A 20,657-nucleotide genomic window follows, 5' to 3' on the forward strand; every position below is an offset into this window, starting at 1 on the left:
TGTGGCGACAAGACAGCACTGGTAAACTGCTGATGCCTATAGCCCTATTAAAAATAGCATTGGAACAGTTGCATTAGCCAGCGCACATGACAAAAGAGAATCTAGCAGCGACGATTGCTGAAGACTGGTTTATACCGAACTTAGCAGAGCACGTTGCATTTCTTATGGTGAACTGTATAATCTGCCAACAGTTCACAGCTGAGCATAGACTATGAGTAATCGGAGGAGGCATCCCAAGGCCCAATGGCCCTTTTCAGCACTTGCATGTCAATTATGTTGATATGATTCAAGTATGTAACGGGTACAGGTATCTAATTGTTGTGGTGTGTTCATTCTCTAGATGGATAGAAGCAGGTCCATGTAAACACCCTGACTCTACCTGTGCAGCCATATTTCTGGTGAGGGAAGTATTTCCCAAATGGGGAGTATGTGAGGTCATGAGGTCAGATAATGGTCCTCATTTTGTTAATGCAGTATTCAAATAGATTAGCTTGCTGCTTGGTATAAAGCACAAGTTCTCTTCGGCTTATCATCCCCAAGGAAATGGGAAATGTGAGAAGCTCAACGGCTTGTTAAAGGAAAGGATAGTCAAGTTGAAGCTTACTCTAAAGAAGGGATGGCTGCACTGCCTTCCACTGGCAATGGAAGCGCTCAGATACCAGCCTGATTCTGACTACCATCTTACGCTGCATGAAATATCGACAGGCAGAAGGATGCACACACCATTGACACCCCGGGATAGAGCTAGATGTGATGCTCAGCCCACAGGGGAAGTTTTAGGATCAGAAATGCAAAATTACTTGAATTGCATGACATCTTGTCTTAGTGTAATTTCAGGACAGCTGCAGCGACGACAAAAAGGGTCCAGGGCAGCACAGAACACAGAAGGTGAAACTTCAACAGACCAAATTCAAGGTTTACGTCTACCACAACTGTTCCCTGGGGACACGGTCCTGGTGAGAAACCACATGAGAAAAAAGTGGGACGAGCCAAGGTTCAACGGACCTTTTAGAGTGGAGGACGTTACTCCCTCTGCAGTCAAGCTACAGGGAAGAAGAGCTTGGATACTTCTGGGTGACATCAAGCAATACAACAGAGAAGGCCCCCTGTCCGCACCCCGACCCGTAGAGACTACAGATAACGGGGAAGAACCACAGCACCTGCAGACGAGATCCATGACGAGGAAGAAGGACGCATGAGCAGCAAAGCAAAGGCAAAGAACCTTTCTGCAAAGTTGTGGCTTCATTTTGGACATTTCCTCTGAGTGTCATGATGCCGACCCCCAGGCATCCGGACCAAGCCCATCAGCCCCGGGAGCAGGCATCTAGACATTTAATAAAACCTCAGCAGCCCCGGCTAGGGGCTATCTGGGTTCAGTCCTGGCGCCTTAGGCGCCAGGCTCATAGTAGGAATCAGTCCTGGCGCCTAAGGCGCCAGGCTCATAGTCATTACTTACCTCAGGCAGACCATGCTGCAAATGACTCCAATCCAACATGAAGCCAGAAAGGGATTATTTTTCTACAGGGACTTTTTTTTACTCGGGTGTGGTTCTAGGGACTTCTTACCTGGGACTACTTTTGAGGCTATTTAAACCACACCCGACCAGCAACACACGCTTCGTGTTATTCTGCATCCAGCAGCGTAACACTCACCGTGCCTGCAGCCTGCATCCAGTCTTCTGCCATGCCCGCCTCGAATCCGGAGCTCCTAAAACAAAGAGGAAAGAAAGGGACAAGGTTAGAAAACTAACTTATTTCTATTCCACACCTGATTCTGGATCCATCTTGTCTCCGGACCTGTAAAGAACATCATTTCTGCATGCGCCGCACCTCCAGCTGCAGCGCCGCGCCATACTCACCAGTCTTCACAGCATCCTTTGGGTTGACGCTGCCTCCATCATTTCTTCGCCGAACTTCGGCACCTAGGAGACAAAAGAAAACCACAAGGTGAGCCGAGGGAACCAACAAATATAATTCTTACCACCATAGACTTACCTGATTTAGCACCGGAGGCATCCTTTTGTGACTCTCCATATTTTCACGTGCCGCATCTGTGAAGAGAGACAAAACAACACGTTTTCCTCGTGCAACATTTACCGGACAGCGCCGGGTATTACAGACTCTTACCTGAGCGCCACCAGCTGCCACAAGAGCATCTTTTCACGAGCCAGCTGCAAGACAATAAAGGAAGGTGGGAACAAGAGTGAACATCGGACATATTGAACTCTATGAACTTAATACTTACTGGTCCTCACCAGGAACCTCAGAGTCAATACTCTCTAGAGCTCTCCCGAGCCTTCAAACCAGTGAAGTAACTGTAATCGACGCGCCCCTGCAAATCCACGTAGGATGGAGAGTTTATCTTTCAAGAATATAAGGTGAGATTGCTGTGAGGGCATTTCGGAGGTGATTAGTTGGGGAGGACTGTGGCGGTGCCATCACTTGAATCCACAAGTGGCTATATCCATCTCTCCACTTGCAGGAGAATATTTCTACGGGTTAAGCAGACAAGATTAGGAGGGCAGATCCAGTCAGTTATTGCTGCACTACGCATCACGTGGGTGGAGACCACAGCTGTCCGGGTCCGACCGACACCCCTGTGGGAGCCAGGTGAGCGTAACAGAACGCGAAGACTATCTACAAATCCCCACCCGGGCGTTATGGAAACCTCAGAAACCGACCATCTAGCCCTATTGTTAGGGGAATTTAGGGCAGAAGTGCACTCCGTGCACCAAGAGACTAATGCCCTCAGGAGAGAACTGATTGTGTCAAAGGAGCGCACTGATGATCTTGCTAGACAATTACTGCAAAACCAAGCTGGGAAAACACCATTTCCTGGACTCGGGGGGAATCCAACTCCTGTTTCATCGAGCAATCCTGTGCAAGTGGTTCTACCAGGGAGCATTCCTTTAGCTCCACCCGAAATTTTTGATGGGGACCCAAAAAAGTTCACTGTGTTTATGAACCAATGCCGCTTGCACATTTTATGCAGACCTGGAGCTTTTCCGAACAACCAAACCAGAGTAGCCTTTGTAATATCATATCTTAGTGGCAGCGCAGCGGATTGGTCAATTCCATTAGTTAACCAGGATGACCCTCTTCTTCGGGATTTTCAAGGTTTTCAATTGAGCATGGAAAAACTATTTGCCAGACATTCACAGGGACAGGCCCTGGATAACGAACTCTTATCATTACGACAAGGTAACCAGGATCTACTAACCTATATCGCCACTTTCAATAGGTTAGTGGTGGAAACCGGATGGCCAGAGGTAAAACGAATTACATTATTTCATCGTGGACTTCGGGGTGAACTCAAAGACGTTTTGGCCCAAGTTGTGAACCCACCTCTGGATTGTGCAGAATATATAGGCTTAGTGGTCCAGTTAGACCACCAAATTCAGAATTGAAAAGCTGATCGAGCTAAATTCGAGAATCGGGTATTGGTTAAACCCAATGTTACCCTCAAAGGAGTATCAGAACCGATGCAGATCGGGGGGGGTCAAGGGACCCTTAACTCAAAAGGAAGGAGAAAGAAGACGGCAGATGCAATTGTGTCTGTACTGTGGGGCCACAGGACATTTTCTATAGGATTGCCCTATAAAAACATCTAAAAAAGTAGTCGGAGTTGCTGATAAAAATCAAACAGAGCCTGATTCGGGAAACGACCACGCCCGACAAGCGTAGAGGTCCGCTTGCCGAGCTTGAAGAAGGATACTCAGACCTCGCACTTCATCATACCAATGGTCCTTATAGATCCAAGGCAGCCATCACGTATGCACGCAGTGAGGGCATACATTGATAGCGGGGCCATAGGAATCTATGTGGACCACGAGTTGGCTTCTAGGATGAATCTATCTCTCTGCAAAAAGACCACTTCGGATGTCATCACCACAGTCAATGGAACTGAAATTGCCTTTGGGCCTGTAACTCATTCCACCGCAGAGATGACACTATTGGGTCAGGATGGGCATCGAGAGACTATTGTGTTTGATTTAATCAAAGCCCCGCAGTTCCAAATAATACTGGGGATACCTTGGTTGGAAACACATAATCCTTGTATTGATTGGCGAGAGAAGAGAATAACCTTCCCAGATTGTGCACATACTTGTTACCCAAAAAAACCCTTGAACCAAGGCCTGGCCACAGTCGCTACTCCAGTCGTGCAGTTACCTCAGGAATATCAAGAATTCCAGGATGTTTTCCAAAAGGAACAGGCAAACACCCTACCACCTCATAGATCATACGATTGTCAAATCGATCTCATACCCGGTGCACAACCTCCATGTAGTAGGATCTACGCCCTTACGGAACCTGAAAACCTTCACCTATGACAATACTTGGACCAATACCTTGCTAAGGGCTTCATTCGTCCATCCAAGTCCCCTGCATCTTCAGCTTTGTTCTTCGTGCCTAAAAAGGAAGGTGACCTCAGAACGTGCATAGACTACTGCGCATTAAATCAGATCACGGTTAAGAACCGGTACCCATTGCCTCTGATCCCCGAATTACTAGACCAAGTAAAGGACGCTTGCATCTACACTAAATTAGATCTCCGAGGGGCATATCATCTGGTACGTGTAAAGAAAGGCGACGAATGGAAGACTGCTTTTCGCACTAAGTACGGGTTATTCGAATACCTTATGATGCCCTTCGGGTTGTGCAATGCACCAGCAGCCTTCCAGTATTTTATGAATGATGTCCTTCGTGAACTCATTGACGTCTGTGTTGTTGTATACATAGACGATATTCTAGTGTACTCCTCTTCAGAATCAGACCATGTGAAGCACGTTTGTGCAGTCCTTGAGAAACTACGCCAGCACAAGTTATATGCAAAACTGGAAAAATGCGTTTTTCATGCTACGGAAGGTGAATTCCTTGGATTTATCCTGACTTCAAAAGGAGTCCGAATGGACGCTCGAAAGGTGGACGCAATCCTCAAGTCGCCATCACCCAGTTCAGTTAAAGGGATACAAAGCATGCTCGGATTTGCTAATTTCTACCGCAGATTCATTCCGGATTTCTCACATGTTGGACACCCTATCACAGCACTTTTGCGAAAAAACAAACACTTCTTGTGGACCGAAGAAGCTGAAAAGGCCTTCCAAGAGCTGAAAGCGAAATTCACGTCTGCACCTGTCTTAAAGCATCCACGCCCCGAACTTCCATACATAGTTGAAACTGATCCATCTAGTTTAGCCATGGGAGCCGTCCTGTCCCAGAAGGATCCTGAAACCGGACAACTTCACCCAGTAGCATTTTGGTCCAGAAAATTCTCGGCACCCGAGTTAAACTATGCATTTACCGATAAAGAATTATTAGCCATCAAATCCGGCTTCAAGGCTTGGCGGCATTATCTTCTCGGTGCCAGGCATACCATTACGGTAATCACCGATCACCGGAACTTGCAGTATTTAAAAACAGCCAAGGCCCAATCGTCGCGTCAACTTCGATGGGCATTGTTCTTTGCCGAGTTCGATTTCGTGATCACTTATCGATCAGGTTGTAAAAATGGCAAGGCAGATGCCTTATCCCGAAAAGAGATGGGAGAAGCATATGCAAACCCGGAACCGGTGCCTATAATTTCAGAACAAAGAATTCTTGGTATAACCACTCTCCAGACACTAGAGGATATTCAAGTAAAGATCCAACAGCTCTTCGATCCAACAGCCCTGCAGGACTGGGTGAAGAAAGGCCCGGACTACTCAGTCATCAATGACCTACCTTATTATCAAGGGCGACTATTTCTACCACACAAGGAACTACAAGAACTAATCATCTCCAATGATCATGACACCCTGATGGAAGGACACCCAGGTATAGCAAAAACTGAAGCTAAAATTAAGAGACAATTCTGGTGGCCCACCTGGCGAAAAGACGTAAAGTCATTTGTAATGTCTTGTGGCATTTGTGTCAAGCTGAGATGTTCGTGATGATTGTGTACCTGTTTTCCTTGATGTGGATCTTGTTGAGGCCGCCAGACTGCAGTCTTCTGAACGATGAGTGTGTGACTCGGGGAACCCGCCTCTCCACCACCCAAATGGCACAGGGTGGAGGATGGGCAGACTCCCAGCGCCACGGAAAGCACTCTCCCGATTAACGTGACGATGGGACTGTGCAAGCACAGACAGGAGAGGCTACGATCAGTCTGAAGTGTCGTAACAAGGCGAGGTCCAAGTTGAAGGTCGATGCACCAAGCTGCAGGCTGACTTCGGATAGCTGGTAAGAAGATGGAGCACCAAGCACCAGGCTGAGACAGACTGGAAAAGGGGAACCAGATTGGGAACGAGCTAAAGGTCCCAGGGGAATCAGGGGGGACCCTTGAACCCGCAAGACGCAGGGCAGAACAAGGAACCGAGGTACTGAAATAGGGACCAGAGAGACCCAAAAGACCTAGAGCTAACTGGACCCCTCAAGCAGACAAAAGGGTAAGTAAGCAACAGGGCCCTAAGTGGAACAGGGTACCCAGCAGGACAAGTAGGACAGGATACCCAGGAAGGCTGTAGGCAGGGCAAGTAGGACAGGCAGGGCAAGTAGGTCAGGCAGGGCAAGTAGGTCAGGCAGGGCAAGTAGTCCAGGCAGGGCAAGTAGGACAGACAGGGCAAGTAGTCCAGGCAGGGCAAGTAGGACAGGCAGGGCAAGTAGGACAGGGTACCCAGGAAGGCTGTAGGCAGGGCAAGAAGGCAGGATACCCAGGCTGGCAGTAGGTAGTAGGCTGGGCAAGTAGTCCAGGCAGGGCAAGTAGGTCCAGGCAGGGCAAGTAGGTCAGGATTCCCAGACAGGCTGTAGGCAGGGCAGGATAGCGGGAAGCTGGTTTCACAGGAAAACCAGGAGCGAGCAACACGAACGAAGCTTCCGCGTTGAGACGCGATTGGCTTCTGTTGCCGCTTCCTTTTATGGGCCGCCGGCGCCCGCGAGGCCTGAAACGCAAGCCGTTTCACCCCCGAGCGCCGGCGGACCCAAAACGAGGCTTGGAAGGCGAGCCCTTCCCGATGTACAAGCCTGATCTACGGCGCATGCGCGGGACTGAGACAGTGGTCTCCCGCGCATGCGCCGTAGCCCACTAACAGCGGTTCCTGAAGCTTTCCTCCTGGCGGCTCCCCAGACGCGAAAGCGCGGGTAGATCCGCCAGGAAGGAGAAGGGAGAGCGATCGCCCTGGACCTCGGTCTCCCCCGAAGTGGCGTGACACTATGTTCCCTCCCAGGAAGACCCGGAGCCCCGGGTTTCCAAGGAAACCGATCATAGAACTTCCGCACCAAGCGGGAGGCATGCACATGCTGATGAGGCTCCCAAGTGCGATCACAAGCTGGATACCCCTTCCAATCCACCAAGAAATGGAGCACCCCCCTATGATAGCGGGCATCGCAAATCTCTTGTACCTCAAATTCTGGAACCCCTTGGACTATGACAGAGGCAGGGCGAGGACAGGACCGACCATAGGGATCTGCTACATAGGGTTTCAAAAGGGAGACATGAAAAACAGGGTGTACATGCCAAGAGGGAGGTAACTGAAGACGGAAGGCCACAGAGGATAGCCGTTCGGTTATCGTGAATGGACCAAAATACCGGGGGGCCAGTTTAACCGGTAAATTGCGTAAAGGCAGATTTTTGGAGGACAGCCACACCTTATGCCCTACTTGTAAATCTGGTTCCGGACTCCTTTTCCTGTCAGCCTGGGCCTTCATCCGTTCCTTCGCTCTCTTCAGGATATCATATGCCAATTCTTGTTGTCGTTGTATATTGGAGACCAAGGCATCAGCAGATGGTACGGTACTAGTGGGTACAGGATGGAACGGCACCAATTTGGGATGTTGACCAGTAGAACAAAAGAACGGACTGATTCCGATGGAAGCATGAATAGTGTTGTTGTAGGATACTTCAGCGAGATCCAAGCATGCCTTCCAGTTGGACTGAGTGGCGTTGGAAAAACAACGGAGGTACTCCTCCAAGGTCTGATTAGTCCTTTCGGTAAGAACGTTGGTCTGTGGATGATAACCAGAACTCAACGCTCTACGTACACCTAGATGATTACACACCTTGTTCCAAAAGGCAGAAAGGTATTGAGAACCACGATCCGAGATTATCTTTTCTGGAAGACCATGTAATCGATAGATTTCGTGGAAAAAGACGGAAGCCATCTGAGCAGCCGTAGGGATCTTGTGGAATGGAATGAAGTGGGCATATTTAGTGAAACTGTCGACCACAACCATGATGCAAGTGTACCCGTCAGAGGGAGGTAGTTCAACCACGAAATCAGTGGCGATAGTATGCCACAGGTATGGTGCCAACTCAGTGGGTACCAGTAAACCCAGAGGTCGTCTCCTTGGGACTTTACATTGAGCACAGACGGGACAACTCTCGATGAATCCCTTAACCTCGGTAGCCCACCTAGGCCACCAGTATTGTCGAGAAATCAGTTCACATGTTGCTCTCACCCCTCGATGCCCACCAATGGGAGAGCCATGTAACCCATGTAATATGCCTTCACGAACCGAACCCTCGGGAATGTAAAGCCTCTTCCGAAAAAACAGGAGTCCATCATGTTCCGATACGAACTTGCGCCGAAGAAGGACCGGTCTTTCAGGATCCGTCCTGGTGGCGTCAGCGATGGCTTGTAGGTGAGAGGACAAGGTCAATAAGAAATGTTGGGGGGAAAGCAGAGGCTGATCCAAACTAGGCGTTTCTTCCCCTTTCTCCAGGGATCGTGAGAGAGCATCCGCTTTCAGATTAGCTGTTCCCGGAATGTAAGTGACGTGAAATACAAAAGGGGAGAAAAAGAAGGCCCACCTAGCCTGTCGGGGTGTTCGGCATTGCAGGGAGCGTAGATACTGCAAATTGCGATGATCGGTACGTACTTCCACCGAAAAACGGGCTCCGAGTAGATGATGCCTCCATTCCTCGAACGCGGTTTTTATAGCCAACAGTTCTAACTCGATAACGGCATAGTTTCTTTCACTGGGACTCAGCTTGCGCGAGAAGTAGGCCACCGGATGTTCAACTGAGGTTTCTGGATCTTTCTGCAGAAGGACTGCACCCACAGCAAAGTTCGATGCGTCCGCTTCTACGATGAAAGGTAGATCGTCCTGAGGATGGCGCAGAATGGGGGCGACCATAAAGGCCGACTTCAAGGTGTCGAATGCCTGGGAAGCGAGAGAATCCCACCTGAAAGTGATCTTACTGCTGGTCAGACGGGTAAGGGGCGCTGAAATTTGAGAGAACAGTGGTATAAAGCGCCTGTAAAAATTTGCGAATCCCAAAAAGCGTTGCAGAGATTTTATATCATGGGGTTGAGTCCACTCCTGTATGGCTTGTAATTTCTTGGGGTCCATTTCAATCCCATCCTGATTGATCACAAATCCCAAAAACTCAATGCTGGACAAGTGAAAACTGCATTTCTCAGCCTTTGCGAATAGGTGATTGGAAGATAAGCGTTGAAGGACCTCACGAACATGTTCTACATGGTCTTCAATGGATCTGGAAAAAACCAAGATATCGTCCAGATATATCCAGACCGACAAACCAATGAGATCACTAAAGATGTTGTCCATTAATCGTTGAAAAACGGCCGGGGCGTTGCACAGACCGAACGGCATGACTTTATACTCGAAATGGCCAAATGATGTCTTGAAAGCCGTTTTCCATTCGTCCCCGTTCTTGATACGTACCAGATGGTACGCTCCACGTAAATCCAGTTTAGTGAAGATCCGGGCAGTATGTAAAGTATCCAGGATAGTGCGTATCAAAGGGAGAGGATACCGGTCTTTAGCTGTTATTTCGTTGAGTTCACGATAATCAACACAAGGTCTCAAGGTACCTTCTTTCTTCTTCACAAAAAATAAAGGAAACCCCGCAGGAGACTTAGACGGAACGATGTACCCTTTTCGTAAGCAATCCGATAAGTAATCCCGTAGCACTTGTTTCTCCTCCCGTGTTAAAGCGTATAGTTTCCCATGAGGTACCACGCAGTCAGGTAACAACTCGATTGAACAATCAAACGGGCGATGCGGTGGTAGAGGTATATCGCCCGGTTCAGAAAACACATGGCCAAACTCGGCGTAGTCCTGAGGAACATGAGAGACAGAACACACACGGACCCCGTTTCCGTTAGGATTCAAGGGGGTCGATGGAGCCCGAGTTGGCGTAGACACACAGCATTTCTGAGTGCAAACAGCAGAGGAAAAGGTCAGAGTGTGCTTTCTCCAATCGATTACCGGGTTATGGTATTGTAGCCAAGGTAATCCCAAAACCACCTTGTAGGTGGGAGACTTTATGACGTCCAAAGCGAGTTCCTCAAGATGGTTGGCGATCCGAAGAGATAGACCCACTGTGGATTGCAGGACAGGGCCAGAGGACAGAGGATTTCCGTCGATGACTTGCACGGACAGAGCAGTGGCTCTGGACAGGAGTGGAATCTGATTCACAGAAGCAAAAGTTTCATCTATATAATTGCCGGAAGCCCCGCTATCCAGCAGAGCAAACACCTCCACACTTCTGCCGGGTAGCTGGATTTGAATCTTCAGAGTCTGTAGTACCGCAGGTTGCATAGGATGTAGAACCGAACAAAACGCGGAAAGGACTGAAGAGAGAGAGGGACCTGTCGCTGCCTTCCCAACACACGACAGGTCCTCTAGTTTTCCGCCTTTTTCTTCTGAGACCGTAGAGGGCATGTACCCAGGAAATGCCCAGCAGCTCCACAATAGAGACATAGACGTAAAGTTCTTCTCCGTCTTCTCTCTTCCTCTGATAAAGGACCCCTCATAGCCCCTAGTTGCATAGGTTCTGGTCCAGATTCAGTAGATCCGAAGGATCCGGCAGGTAAACCGGTTGTCCTGGAACTGCCCCTCTCGAACCGACGTCTCTCTGCCTTCCGTTCCGCCAGTCTCTGATCAATACGGAGCACCTGCTCAATTAGTAGTTGAAGAGTCTCGGGTTCGGGTATATGGAGTAACTCATCCTTAAACTCTTCCCTCAGCCCACGGCGAAACAGTGTCTTTTGTGTGATTTCCGGCCATTGGGAATCGGTTGCCAGCAGACGGAATCGACTGATGTATGTTATTACGTCGACGTTCCCCTGTTTTAGATCCATCAACTGGTTCTGCGCAGCGGAGGCCAGGTTGGGGGTCTGAAAGACCTCAAGAAATGCTTTTTCGAAAGCTGCAAAGTCGTTCAGGATTGGGCTATTGGTAACCACAAACGGAGTTGCCCAGGCCAGAGCATTGCCCGTCAAATTACCCAAGATATAACCGATCTTGGCCTTGTCGTTATTGAAATGCGTCGATCTAAAAAGAAAATGGATTCGACAATGATTACAGAATTCTGCAACTCGTCGTGGGTCTCCGTCGAACTTGATAGGCGTTGTGTGTGCCAAAGATCCTTCCACCTGTGAGGTACTTGGAACCCCTTGGGTTATCATTTGGCGTAGGGTCTGGTTCTCCTGGCGTAAGGCGATCATCTCTGCCCTGAGTGCTTGTAACTCATTCCGCACTTCTTGCGAATCTTCCATCTCAAGGTCTGAAGGCAGGCGTCTCAATCTGTCAAGCTGAGATGTTCGTGATGATTGTGTACCTGTTTTCCTTGATGTGGATCTTGTTGAGGCCGCCAGACTGCAGTCTTCTGAACGATGAGTGTGTGACTCGGGGAACCCGCCTCTCCACCACCCAAATGGCACAGGGTGGAGGATGGGCAGACTCCCAGCGCCACGGAAAGCACTCTCCCGATTAACGTGACGATGGGACTGTGCAAGCACAGACAGGAGAGGCTACGATCAGTCTGAAGTGTCGTAACAAGGCGAGGTCCAAGTTGAAGGTCGATGCACCAAGCTGCAGGCTGACTTCGGATAGCTGGTAAGAAGATGGAGCACCAAGCACCAGGCTGAGACAGACTGGAAAAGGGGAACCAGATTGGGAACGAGCTAAAGGTCCCAGGGGAATCAGGGGGGACCCTTGAACCCGCAAGACGCAGGGCAGAACAAGGAACCGAGGTACTGAAATAGGGACCAGAGAGACCCAAAAGACCTAGAGCTAACTGGACCCCTCAAGCAGACAAAAGGGTAAGTAAGCAACAGGGCCCTAAGTGGAACACGGTACCCAGCAGGACAAGTAGGACAGGATACCCAGGAAGGCTGTAGGCAGGGCAAGTAGGACAGGCAGGGCAAGTAGGTCAGGCAGGGCAAGTAGGTTAGGCAGGGCAAGTAGTCCAGGCAGGGCAAGTAGGACAGACAGGGCAAGTAGTCCAGGCAGGGCAAGTAGGACAGGCAGGGCAAGTAGGACAGGGTACCCAGGAAGGCTGTAGGCAGGGCAAGAAGGCAGGATACCCAGGCTGGCAGTAGGTAGTAGGCTGGGCAAGTAGTCCAGGCAGGGCAAGTAGGTCCAGGCAGGGCAAGTAGGTCAGGATTCCCAGACAGGCTGTAGGCAGGGCAGGATAGCGGGAAGCTGGTTTCACAGGAAAACCAGGAGCGAGCAACACGAACGAAGCTTCCGCGTTGAGACGCGATTGGCTTCTGTTGCCGCTTCCTTTTATGGGCCGCCGGCGCCCGCGAGGCCTGAAACGCAAGCCGTTTCACCCCCGAGCGCCGGCGGACCCAAAACGAGGCTTGGAAGGCGAGCCCTTCCCGATGTACAAGCCTGATCTACGGCGCATGCGCGGGACTGAGACAGTGGTCTCCCGCGCATGCGCCGTAGCCCACTAACAGCGGTTCCTGAAGCTCTCCTCCTGGCGGCTCCCCAGACGCGAAAGCGCGGGTAGATCCGCCAGGAAGGAGAAGGGAGAGCGATCGCCCTGGACCTCGGTCTCCCCCGAAGTGGCGTGACAATTTGCGCCCAAAACAAAAGTCAGAAGAAAAAACCAGCTGGCCTCTTACAACCTTTGGATATTCCACCTACACCATGGCACACCTTATCGTTAGACTTTATTACAGATCTACCTCCATGTAATGGATTTAACACCATTCTAGTTATTGTGGATCTTTTTTCCAAGATGGCCCACTTTATTCCTCTAAAGGTATTACCTTCTGCTTCAATTCTGGCCAAGGAGTTCCTCGAAAACATTGTTCGAATACACAGATTTCCTTCCGTATTGGTCTCTGACCGAGGTAGTCAATTCATTTCACATTTTTGGAAGAAATGTTGTCAACTGGCGCAAATCGACGTGAGGTTATCAACCAGTCACCATCCCCAGACCGATGTTCAGACGGAGAGGACCAACCAGACCCTTGAAGAGTACCTACGTTGCATGCTACACCAGACCGAAAGTTATTGGAAAGATATTTTATGGATTTCCGAGTATGCATACAATAACTCTGTACATTCAGGAACCGGACAAAGCCCCTTTTATACCATATATGGACAACATTCTCGAACCTCTGAACTAGATTCGCCTCAGCATTTAGAAATGCCTGCAGTTAGTCATTTGCATTCTACTATTACACAAGCCTTTAAAGAGGCAAGAGAACATTTGAAACAAGCAAAAGATAAATATAAGAAAAATGCTGATCAACATAGAAGTGAAACTCCACAATACCAGATTGGGGATCAAGTTTGGCTGGCTACAAAACACATACCTCTGAAGGGAACTCAGACTTTTAACCCTAGATATTTGGGACCTTACACTATTAAGGCCATTATCAACCCGGTAGCCGTCAAATTGGAATTACCCTCTAATATGCGCATTCATCCTGTCTTTCATGTTTCACTTTTAAAACCAGTTCAACCAGGAACAAGATTAACCAAACCACCGGACCCCGTCTTGATAGATGGAGAACCTGAATTCAAGGTAAAAAATATCCTGGACTCCAAGATGGTTAAATCAAAACTTTTTTATTTAATCGATTGGAAGGGCTACAGACCACAAGAAAGGTCATGGGAACCTAGTGACCACGTCCATGCACGTCGGTTGGTGAAAAGATTCCATCGGAACTTCCCAGACAAACCAGGGCCCAGGGGAAGAACAACTTTAGGAGGGGTCTTGGGGGGGAGTGCTGTCATGATGCCTACCCCCAGGCATCCGGACCAAGCCCATCAGCCCCGGGAGCAGGCATCTAGACATTTAATAAAACCTCAGCAGCCCCGGCTAGGGGCTATCTGGGTTCAGTCCTGGCACCTTAGGCGCCAGGCTCATAGTAGGAATCAGTCCTGGCGCCTAAGGCGCCAGGCTCATAGTCATTACTTACCTCAGGCAGACCATGCTGCAAATGACTCCAATCCAACATGAAGCCTGAAAGGGACTATTTTTCTACAGGGACTATTTTTTACTCGGGTGTGGTTCTAGGGACTTCTTACCTGGGACTACTTTTGAGGCTATTTAAACCACACCCGACCAGCAATGCACGCTTCGCGTTATTCTGCATCCAGCAGCGTAACACTCACCGTGCCTGCAGCCTGCATCCAGTCTTCTGCCACGCCCGCCTCGAATCCGGAGCTCCTAAAACAAAGAGGAAAGAAAGGGACAAGGTTAGAAAACTAACTTATTTCTATTCCACACCTGATTCTGGATCCATCTTGTCTCCGGACCTGTAAAGAACATCATTTCTGCACGTGCTGCACTTCGAGCTGCAGCGCCGCGCCATACTCACTAGTCTTCACAGCATCCTTCAGGTCGGCATTGCCTCCATCATTTCTTCGCCGAACTTCGGCACCTAGGAGACAAAAGAAAACCACAAGGTGAGCCGAGGGAACCAACAAATATAATTCTTACCACCATAGACTTACCTGATTTAGCACCGGAGGCATCCTTTTGTGACTCTCCATATTTTCAAGTGCCGCATCTGTAAAGAGAGACAAAACAACACGTTTTCCTCGCGCAACATTTACTGGACAGCGCCGGGTAATGCAGACTCTTACCTGTGCGCCACCAGCTGCCACAAGAGCATCTTTTCACGAGCCAGCTGCAAGGCAAGAAAAAAAGGGGGGAACAAGAGTGTACATCGGACATATTGAACTCTATGGGCCTCATTATACGGATGCGGTAGGTATTTAACGTTACCGGTAATGGAATACCGGTAACGTTAAATGCCCATGCAGATTACGACCGGCTCACCGCCATTAGCGGCACCGCTAATTACGGTGCCACTAATAGCGGTCAGTCCGCGTGCGCGCGACCCGCCAACCCGTAAATAACGACATGCCGCTAATAGCACACCATCACAAGGCCAGTGCACACGGCAATAGTGCCATGGTAAATACCCCAAAACCCCTTACCGGCATGGCGGCAATACCGCCATCGCGAACTACCCGTTAAAAGAACTAAGCAGTGTCAACACCTGCTACAGGTGGCCAAAATCAGCACAGGTGGAGGCAATGGAGACTGTGGCTGCTCAAAAGAAGCACACCACACCCCTTCCCACACCAAGATGGTTCCAATACTGGCAGCATTACATGGCCTGGAGGACCTGATTGCAGCGCTGCTGCTACAACAACAGGCTGCACAGAGGAGAGGCAGGAGGAGGAGGAGGGCCAGACAGGCACAGCAAGCACCACTACGCCACCTAATCATACCACAGAGGCACCCACCAATTCCCCAGATCAGAGCCAGTCCATTTAACCTAACACCTGAGCAGATACACACCCTGTACCGTCTGGACCGGGACACCATCACCAGCATCGTGGACATGATACACAACGACATTGTGAGCCTCATAGATATCCAAACTGCCATCCCCCCTCTACTCAAGGTGGTGACAGTGCTCCACTTCCTGGCCACAGGAACCTACCAGTATACAGTGGGGCAGATGCATGGCATCTCCCAACCAGTATTCTCACGCATACTGAACCAGGTACTCGATGCCCTCCTGAAGCATTCACCCGAACACATATCCATGCCACGGACTGCCCAGGAGATTGCAAACACCAAAGTTGGCTTCTATTCACTGGCAGGCATCCCAAGTTGCATTGGGGCCATCGACTGTACACATGTGGAATTGGTCGTCCCACATCACAATGAAGTAGTCTACCAAAACAGGAAGCAATTCCACTCCATCAATGTCCAAATGGTATGTGATGCAAACAAGATAATCACACATTGCTGTGCCCGATTTCCAGGATCTACCCATGATTCCATGGTCCTGCGGAACTCAACTATCCCCCCGCTACATGGAGCGACAAATGGGACAACGTTCGTGGTTACTTGGTGAGTTCCATGCTAAGCACATGGCAGTGTGATTGGGGGGGATAGATAGATACTCCAACTGGGTGTGCATTTGGGGGGGGGGTAGATAGATACTCCAACTGAGTGTGCATTGGGGGGGATAGATAGATACTCCAACTGGGTGTAGCCTGTAGTCCGTCGCCCAAATGCACGTACAGATGTATGCCAATGGGCATCTGTGAGGGCAGCAACGTACTTGGGATGAACGGACATGCAAGTATATGCCACACGACAGAGCTGACAACCCAAATCTGGTGACATCAAACATCAATCCTCATCCACATTGCACGACACTCCACGCCACGAAATACACAAATGTCATCCATGCCGCCAACATAGTCATGCAGCATTCCTACAGCACAACATCAACAATGCATTGTGCCCTTGGATGCATGCAAAGGTATACCCCCTAGCTATGGCAATGCACCACAAACCCATGGCACCACTGAAGCGTTGCTTCTCAGCATGGCAACAGCAATGTCGGAAGGACAGTACATCACCAGTGTGGTACCAAATGTGCCTGCCCACAGAGACACCAATGACCTGGCCTCACCCAGGACATGGCAGTCACTGTTGGAGGCATCCATGGGGCATGTCTACTTGCATGCTTGTGCTCACTTTTGCACAAAGCAGTCACACAGACCATATTCATTGATGCAGTTGAATGTGTACATGAATCAAAATGATAGGCCAAAGTATATGACATGAACAGGCCACACATGTGTCAAAAAGTAACAGGAACCCATTCCTCCCCCCATGTAGGTGATGCCGGCTATCCCCTGAAGAGATGGCTCCTCACACCTGTACGGAACTCACAGAACAGGCACGAAGAAGAATACAATCATGCACATACCCGTACCCGCCTCGTCATCGAGCAGACATTTGGATAGCTGAAGTCACGGTTTAGGTGCATTAGCAGGTCTGGTGGCGCCCTCCTGTATGGCCATGAGAAGGTTGCAAAGATCACCACGGCATGTGTCATGCTGCACAATATGTGTATGAGACGGAATGTGCCACTGCCCCCTGACGTTGAAATGGAGGCACCTGATGAGGATGATGACGGGAATGAGGATGGAGTTGAAGGGGATGCAGGTCATGCAAGAGGGGATGGCCAGGAGGGACGTGCTGTGAGACAGCATTTGATCAACCAAATATTCTGAGTGACATGTAGTCATACTGTCACCTGTATATGGCTGGTGATGCACTGGTGTCTGTTTGTTAGCTCACAATGGACCTTGCCGTCAATAAATTGATCATACACAATGAAGGAGTCAAGGCCTGTGTTTTGCTCAAACAACAGTGTATTAATAAACAGAAGCAGGAAAATGTGCAAGGCCCCAACCATCCCACCACCCTCCCCCCCCAACTGTCCCATCACACCCTTCCCCCCACAACTGTCCCATCACACCCTTCCCCTCACCCCCCCAACTGTCCCATCACACCCTTCCTCCCACCCCCCACAACTGTCCATTCACACCCTTCTCCCCACCCCTGCAACTGTCCCATCACACCCTTCCCCCCCACAACTGTCCCATCACACCCTCCCCCCCCAACTGTCCCTCATGAGTCTCCAACAATGTATGTCTCCAGGCATGCACAGAGGTCAATGGACATTCACACCCTATTGTTCATTGCCAGGGCCAGCATTTGGGGGCTGGCTGGAGGTGCGCCTGGTGGTGCGTGTAGAGCGTCTGATTGGGCTTGTCTGCCGCGAACTGGTGGTCAAAGAGTTGGCAGACTGTCCCGGTGGAAATTGGCGCTCCATAGCATCTGCGATGCGTGTTAGCGCCTCCCGGACGCGTATCGGCTCCCACACAGCCTGTCTGTGCACGACTCCATTCCCTCCCTGGAGTGCCTGGATGTCTCCCCGAGGTCAGCCCTGAGACGGGCAACCTCCTCCACATGTTGACCTACGAGGCCTGTGAGAGCCTGCTGGCGCTGGATGACGCTGGCCAGGTCTGGGGAAGTGGCGGCCTGTGGTGGTGTGTCTGCTGCGCATCCTGATGCTGGCTGGTGTGCAGATGCCGCCTCTGTGGGGCTACTGAAGGCCTCCATAGACTCGTGAACGGTGACGTGCGAGCAAGGTGTGTGTAGGGGTGATTGGTCGGGGGTTACAGCAGGGCTTGGGGTGTGCATAGGCAGATCGATTTCCGTGGGCTCATCCACGTCGGACAATGGGGCAATGGCTGCTGCCTCCCCTGCCGAACTGGCAGCAGCTGAGGGTGGACCCTCGGTGGTGGTGATTTGGGGGGGGAGTGGACCTCCAGAGGCGGGGCAGTAGGGTTTTGCGTGGCACTGGCAGTGGCGCGCAGGAGTTGTTTTGGGTGCTGCAATATGGGCCTTGGCCTTTTTCCACCTGATGTTGTTGGTGCGTCTTCGCTGGGCTGTGGCCTTTTCTTCTTTTGCACAGGGGGTGCCTGGGGTGCTCCCTCGCTGTCTGTATGCGACCCTGTCGGGGACAAGAAGGGGGATGTCATTGGTTATGGTCGCATGTACTCAATGCAGGCTACATCATGAATTCATTTGGGGCCGTTTGAACTTCATTGTGGAGGAAGCAGGTGAGGTGTCATTTCAGTGCCTCATCCATGCAGTGTTGTGTGTGGCACTTGGCTCTGTTGATGTATGCATGTGTGTGTGTTGGGGTCTGGTGCTGACATGCGCAGGGTGGGATGCATGTGTGGATGCTGGGCCATCCATGCAGTGATCCAGGGCTGCCATTTGTGGGGACTTGTACATTCACATTGCATGCTTGCATCAGTGCACTTACCTCCATCAGAAGTATCCGGCACGCCGTGCTCCATCCTCCCGACTCCCTCATAACATTCTACCCCGATGAGGTTTGCACATGTTTCCTCCCACTCCTTCAGCTTGATCGGTGACCCTGATCCTCCAGCGGTGGCAGTCTTGTGGTTCTCGGCCAGGATCATCCTGACCCGGAGTCTCAGGTCGTCCCATCGTTTTCTGCACTCACGTACAGTGCGCGTGCTGGTGCCTGCAGCACTCACTTTTATTGCCACTTCAGCCCAGATTGCTTTCTTCTTTAGGAGGGTCTCCCGCCGCATGTCATTTGGGAAGACCACTTCTGCATTGTCCGCTAAGTTTTGAGTCAGCATCACTAACTCCTCGGTGGAGAACTTCTCCTTTCGCTGGCGGTCTGTTGTTTTTTTTAATGCCTTGGGCATGGTAACAGTGTAGCAATGGGTCTCAGGCAGCAAGGTAACACGAACAGGTCCAGGGGGCAGAGGATGGCAATGGATTGTGTTTTTAAAGATGGCCGCCATGCTCTTTCCCGTTCCTGTGCGATGATGCTATTTCCGGTTCCGGTATTTAACGGTCACCGCTATTAGCGGTGGCCGCTATTTGCACGATGCGTCAAGGCGGAGTCGCTATCTGCACTGTCGTGGAAGGCGGTAAGTGACTTTTGGGGGAGATTAGCGGCAAGGCTGGAGGGGCATTACCGGCATGGCGCAAAGCTCGTGTCCGCGTACTCGTAATGGTACGCTATTAGCGCACTTCTACGAGGGCGGACACGTTAAAGGCGCCATGCCGGTAATTTGCAGATTTTACCGCACAACGTGTAATGAGGCCCTATGAACTTAATACTTACTGGTCCTCACCAGGAACCTCAGAGTCAATACTCTCCAGAACTCTCCCGAGCCTTCAAACCAGTGAAGTAACTGGAATCGACGCGCCCCTGCAAATCCACGCAGGATGGAAAGCTCATCTTTCAAGAATATAAGGTGAGATTGCTGTGAGGGCATTTTCGGAGGTGATTAGTTGGGGAGGACTGTGGGGGTGCCATCACTTGAATCCACAAGTGGATAAATCCATCTCTCCACTTGCAGGAGAATATTTCTACGGGTTAAGCAGACAAGATTAGGAGGGCAGATCCAGTCAGTCATCGCTGCACTACGCATCACGTGGGTGGAGACCAAAGCTGTCCGGGTCCGACCGACTCCCCTGTGGGAGCCAGGTGAGCGTAACAGAACGCGAAGACTATCTACCAATCCCCACAGGGGCGTTATGGAAACCTCAGAAACCGACCAACTAGCCCTATTGTTAGGGGAACTTAGGGCAGAAGTGCACTCCGGGCGCCAAGAGACCAATGCCCTCAGGAGAGAACTGATTGTGTCAAAGGAGCGCACTGATGATCTTGCTAGACAATTACTGCAAAACCAAGCTGGGGGGAATCCAACTCCTGTCTGGGTCCGACCGACACCCCTGTGGGAGCCAGGTGAGCGTAACACTGAGCAAAATAGGGGGATAAGGACATAAACATGGACATTCTGTGCATCCTAGTTGCAGGGTGAAGAAGAAAAATTGCACGTAGAAGCCACAACATAGTCTGTTAACTTTGAACTTTGGACTGAGGCACACTGAAGCCTTGATCAGAAAAGGATATGCCAAATTTTGATCGAGTACATAAATGTTGGAAGAGAATACAGTATCCAGACTCTTTTGGAGACTCCAGATCATACAGGAACCTTATTTGGACTCACAGCAGTGACATCACTAAAGGC

This window comes from Ambystoma mexicanum, chromosome 4q (genome assembly GCF_040938575.1).
Source record: "Ambystoma mexicanum isolate Mex_15411 chromosome 4q, UKY_AmexF1_1, whole genome shotgun sequence".
In the NCBI taxonomy this organism is placed as follows: Eukaryota; Metazoa; Chordata; class Amphibia; order Caudata; family Ambystomatidae; genus Ambystoma; species Ambystoma mexicanum.